At 46.4% G+C, this 6055-nt stretch overlaps 1 long non-coding RNA gene across 1 annotated transcript; it reads left to right on the top strand.

Moving 5' to 3' along the window:
- Positions 1-1298: 1298 nt before the first annotated feature.
- Positions 1299-5357, top strand: LOC136786464 (uncharacterized). The gene is made up of 3 exons (XR_010825180.1): positions 1299-1453; positions 2394-2486; positions 5077-5357. It is a non-coding gene; the product is annotated as an uncharacterized lncRNA (long non-coding RNA).
- The last annotated feature ends 698 nt before the right edge of the window (positions 5358-6055 follow it).

Raw genomic sequence — 6055 nt, 5'->3', positions numbered from 1 at the left:
CTGCTCCAGGCAACCACCTTCCTCTCCCCGTCTCGGGCCCCTTCTGCCCGGCAGCTAGGCACAGCGTGTGTCCCCACTGAGGGACAGGGACGGGAGGCCAGATCCTGCTGCCGGGGGAAGGAGGGCGGCTGGCGCGAGGCTGCTCACGGCCGGATGCGGAGCTGCTGGAGCCGGAGCGAGCCTCGCCACTGGGTTTTAATTTGCTTTGGATCGTGGCCATTATCATTAGAATAATCTCCAGCAGGTGATAGGCAGGAGTAAATTAATTCTGAATAAAGGCGTTTGGGGGTGGGTGGCAGGGAAAGGCAGGGGTGAGCGCTGGGCACTGCCTTCGCTGGCTGGTCAGAGGTGGTCAGAGAGGAGGTTTGGTGGCAAAGAGGACTGACCCCTCTTTCAAGGAGCGTATTTCCCCTCTGATGTGACATTTCTTTCTGCTAAATATGCTCAGGCTGGAAATGTATGAGCCGGCATTCAACAATGGACATAGAAAGTGGTGGGAGCAGGGTTATTTATGCGATTTTGTTTTTAATTCTCCTTGTCCACCGAAATCATGTGTATGAAAACAATTGAAAATAAATTATCTCCCATCTCCAAAAAGAACCTTTCGCTGTTGTTCCTGGAGCCACCAGGACACGCGAACAATTAATCCTCGACTCCAGACCCAAGTGACTCAACCAATAAAACAGCTGTCAGCTGCCGGTCCTGGGGAGGTGCTGCCTAATATCCCAGGAGAGGATAATTATTCTTATCTGATTTGGCTCTGGAATGAAATCATAAAAAGCCTCGTCCCGTTCTGTAAATTCAGTTCTTCTTAGCAGGTTAAGCAGAGCCCAAATGACTAACATTTCTGTCAGCACTGACTCTGGCTAAGGGCTAATATACCATGAAGAATAACCCAATAATAAATCTTATTATAGGGTAGGAGGAAAAAAAAAAAAAAGCACACAAGAGTGTGAAACCTCAGAGGCAACCTAGGAGGGTGCAAGGCAATTTAAGTGGCTGACAAAAGTGGTTGCAGATGGCCATGATGCAGACGGAAATTTCTGAGTAACTTTATTAAAAATTCCCCAGAATTTCAGTGTTTTGGGTGGGGAAGTTTCTGGAGCAAGAGACATATTTTCTTGTCCTTTGGGTGTTTCTCTTTGCTACAACCGATGCCTCTTGGTGTGCAATGAGCAGAAATAGTGAAGATACAGCAGGCATCATGAAGTCAGTGCCTGGGAAGGACTTGGTCTTTGGAAACGATGAGCTATCCCTCCTTGCAGCGAGATTTATGGCCGGGGTGGGGTGATGGGGCAGGGTGTTGAGTTTAAAGTTCAGGATGACCTTTGTTGTTGCCTTTCATACCTCCGATCAAGAGCCTCCTGGAAATAATGACCGTGCAACTCAATCTGACGTCCCTGGGTCTCTGTTTCCACCGGGGCCACTGGCGGGCAGGTTCCCAGACCAGCAGGTGGGGCCCGGTGGGATTTGGGGATGGCTGGGGGGCGACTGTGGGGTGCGGGGGGCTCCTGGGGTCGGGAAACCTCCAAGTGGTGTGGCCACTGAGCTGTGCAGAAGATGGATGGCAGAGCTCTGGTGCAACCAAAGCATTCCTCCGGTGCCTGGGAAGGGCGTTAGGGACTAGCGGGGACCTTGTGGTTTGGGGGGGTTGGAGAGGGGCTCAGAGCTCAGTGGGGAAACCCCAGCTGCAGCCACACAGATCAGGAGAGCTTTTGCTCTTTGGTTTGTTGCTTTATCCCAAGAAGCTGGCAGTGGTGGGACACTGGGGGTCCACAGGGATGGGGACAAAGAGCAGTGGGGGTGTTTAAGGTGTCACCCACACCTGAGGGCTCCTCTTATCCCTCCTGGGCAGAGACATCAGCTTTTCTGGCTCTTTTGTCTTTGGAGCTGCCCACCACGGTTGCACGGGGAGCGAGGGCCCAGCGAAAGGCAATATAAATACCACGCGTCGCCGCTTGCATCCTGAGCGCCTCGGAGTCAGGCAAACCAAATCTCTAAAAAGGTGGACAAATATTTGCTGAGAAAGGCTCTTCCAGGCCTGGCTTGGGTTCAGGCTGATGGCTGAATTGTACGTACAATCTGGAACAGCAAGGCGTGGGATCTGGATTTAAAAAAAAAAAAAGAAAAAAAAAGAGAGATTTATCTGTTTACGGAAGAAATGTTAGTACTGCTAGGATGTGCTATAATCCTTCACAAATGGACATAAATCTAGGATGGAAATACAGTATATAAATTTCTATAAATCACATACATACAATCTTTACTACAGTCTGGGTGCAATTAGATGATACTGCACTAATAAAGCTCTATACAATTCATTTCCACTCAAAAAAAACATTGAAATTCTGTTTCTGGAATAAATTTGACTCATGCCTCATTTTCCTTCCTAGTGATCATATCTCCATCTTGTGGGAGCAAAGGACCACTAAGACTGACCAGTACAGACGAACCAAGAGCCATGGGAATAAAAGTTTCAGCTGGAGGTGAGCGTTGCTGTTTATTACGCGAAGTTCTAAAGAGAGGGAGACAACTGGTGATGCTGCCTTGGGACCATAAGGATATTTCAAGTTCTCCCCTCTGCAAAGGCAGCCATTTACATGCACATCGATTAAATTTACCCATGAGAGATCTCCGTCCTGTGTAACTTTGAAAGTGTTCAAACCTGATTACGTTATTAAGCCCGATGCTCATTTTTAAGCCACTATCTGCTGGAGACATCATGCTCCAAATTGTACCTGGCTTAGCTTTTATCTCAGATGCCTGCTTACCATAAAAGCCTGGAAAAGGCACCACAGTAACTTCTTCCAACAAAAAATTAAAAGCTGAGGTTTCTCTGGCCAAGGGAAACCATCAGTCAGTGATATCGAAAGATCCGTCATCAAAGTAGAAGGCAAGGAATGAATAGGCTTCTAAATCAGTCAAACATTTTAAACATCCCTTTTGTAATTGACAATTTTGTAATATTTATTCACAACAGATCTGATTGCTGGATTCCCACTGGCTCCCCTCAGGAGGGTTTGCGTGAAATCAGTTTGAAATGGTGTGTCAATTTTTTTCTGAAGTCACCATCTGGCTGATAGACTTGAGTCTGTTCTAATACACTGACCCAGTGAATCGCTGCTAAACAATTCCCGGGGGTGCCTGCTCCTCTCGCAGGCAATCCGGGAGAGCGCTGCTGGGAGGGAGCAAGTGAGACAGGCACATTTGAATGTGTTATGTTGAAGGATTGTAAAAGAATTTGATTTATGTAAAGAAACAGAAATCTTGGGATGGTCTTGTTTGCTCGGGCGCTCTCGGGCTGGTTTCAAACGGGAGAGGAGGTTTGGGCCCAGCTTTAATGGCCTGAAACCACCTGAAATTGGGCTGGGGGGAGGGGAAATCAAATTCCTCCCAAACAAAACAAAACCAAACCAAACCCAAAAACCACTTCAAATCAATAGCAAGGAACCCAAATGTTTGATAGCAGCAAGACCTACAACCCAACTGATAAAGATAAATATTGGATCAAATACAATCGTACATCTATTTCACATACGTGATGGAATATAGATGACACCAGAGTCCTGCAAAACCAGCCCCACTCTGTATCAACAGCAGTCCCTGGGATGAAAGACGGTCAGATCGTCCATGCTTAAAAACAGCTAGGCTTAACCTCTGGTGTGAAATGAGGCCTCCACATACGTGTTTTGTAAGTTCTCCATGTCAGAGAGGAGTTCCTATAGCACATGTTGAGAATTAAGTGTTTCCTCTCACCATCCCTTTGCAAAGTCTGCTGTGAACTGTTTTCCACTGTGCAAAAACCTCTAATTGTTGCGTTCCCAGCCCCAGAGCACGTGCACACACATGGTGGTATAGGTGCAATATTGTGTGTGCGCTTGTGCACATGTGTTTGTGTACCTACCCACACATACACATATGCTGGGCATGTTTCTGCACACTTAGGATGACTAATTTTTTTTGACAGGCGAGTAAATCATCATTATAGCATTTGTTTTTTTCCATTACCATCAATCATTATTGTATGTGTGATCAAGTAGAATTTGTCTCTGGCTGCTTAAAATTTTCTTGATCGTTTTTCAAGGCTAAATATCATCCCTAGATAAATAACACATACTGTAAAAAATGTGCATGCTAAAGAGCTGATACGGACCCCTGAAATCACACGGAGGGTATTGGCTCGATGGACATTGATTTAAGTCCTAAAGGATCATTTGTTTCTCAATAGAACCCCAGTAAGAGACTGAACGTGGTGAGTGTTTTATAGGGCTTGATTAATTCCCTCTTCCACCAATGGAATAAGGCTGTGGCATGTCAATACTGGTCACGGCGGAAGAATCAGTGGATATCTAGAGCCTGTGAATGTATCCAGAATATCACAAGATAGTGAAACATGCCAAAAAGTTTCCTGTAAATCTATTTTAATCTTTAAGTGAATTTGCTTTGGCTATGCTGGGGTCCATTCTACAAATCCATTTGAAGGGAACTTAGAGAAGTGTTCAAGAAGATGTGCAGGAAACAGCAGGAGGATATGTTAAATGTGGACAAGGGAAAAAACAAAGTGATGATCAAACCCTATAGATCAGGGTACCGGGAACGGGGAAAAATGTGTAGACAGGGTCAGGGCACCTCCAGGATACCTCCCCTTATTGCTGCATTTGAAGGACGTGGGGGGTTCCCAGATGCTCTCAAACATCCCGAAATTCCTCATCGCTGTGTCTGTCTCCAGCCCGTGTCTGACACCGGTGTCCCTACACCCAGCCTCTGACAAAGACATCTCTCATCAAAGGGCATAAAACTCCCCCAAAATACATCCCACCATCAGAAATACGGAGGGAATCAGAGCTTGCCAGGACTGGATGGCAAATGCTCTCTGCAGGTGTTGTAATTAACTGTAAGAATAATTAAACTTTAAACACAGGCTAAGCTCAATATCTATGATGTGGGGGTTAACACAGCAGTTTTTGAAAGGACAGGAAAATAGAGTATTAATAAAAGCAAATGAATGTGGGAAGGACTGTGAAGCATACTTGCCCTCCACATAGTCCGCTGACAAACGTGTCCTGTTTTTTTCAGGGAAAGGAAGCCCTCAGCTCTCCCTGCCCACTGGTGAATGATTTTCTTACCGTGGGGCCAGGCAGGCTTGGTTACTGTGTGCACCACCGACCACCGACAGCCTGCAGGACAGAAGGACAAGCTTGGAAGCAGCTGCAGGAAAAAGTGTTTTCATCCCACTTTCACTCCCCATTTCTGGGCTTGCAAACCACTGGGAAACAGATGGGAGGGAAATAAAACTGACAGATGAACATTCAAAGTTTATCCTTGTTTTTAGTGGGTCGTAGTAGAGACCGTTGCGTCAATGCTGCGCAAGATGTTCTTGGGATTTTTTCATCTTTGCAAGAAATGCCGGTGGGTTTGGGGTTATGAAAAGGGAAGAGAAGCACAAGTAAAATGTCCTGCTAGGCCTGAGCAGTTTTGGGGTAATTGACCCTCACCAAGAATGTGAGACGGGCAGGGCCCCGTGCTGGTGTGCATCCCTCTCTGCACCCAACAGGGTCAGGGGGACGTCCCCGTCCAGCTCCCTCCTCCTGTCCCCTGCTATCATCCCCGTGGCCATGTGCCCTGCCCGGGTAGGAACTCGGTGCAAAACCCTGTAGGTGAGGGATGTGTGTCCATCTGCTCATGATCAGGTCACTTTGCATGGTGTTTTGCCGGCTTTTCCCAGGTTGGATCTAAAGAGAAAAGCATTTTTCTCGGGAATGGTTTTTTTGTCCTTGAAGGATTCTGCTGTTGTCTCCTTACTTCTCTTAATTGTATAACCCCAAGGTATGCCTCAGATTTACACAGCCTAAATCCAGCCGTATTTGACTATATTTGTCGTTATTCCAATTAATTGTGCATCAACTAATTGCATAACATGGCTATTTGCATGTCAAACCGGGGTCCTCATGCTGTTCTTTGCAATGTAATTGCTCTGGCTAAGTGAATACCAGGAATATTCCTGAGGTTTTGACCATTAATCAAGGTCTGTTGAAAGGAATATTAGCACCCTGGG

This window comes from Anser cygnoides, chromosome 15, assembly GCF_040182565.1.
Source record: "Anser cygnoides isolate HZ-2024a breed goose chromosome 15, Taihu_goose_T2T_genome, whole genome shotgun sequence".
Lineage (NCBI taxonomy): Eukaryota > Metazoa > Chordata > Aves > Anseriformes > Anatidae > Anser > Anser cygnoides.
The sequence above is the reverse complement of the archived record's forward strand: the minus strand, read 5'-3'. Positions and strand labels throughout refer to the sequence as shown.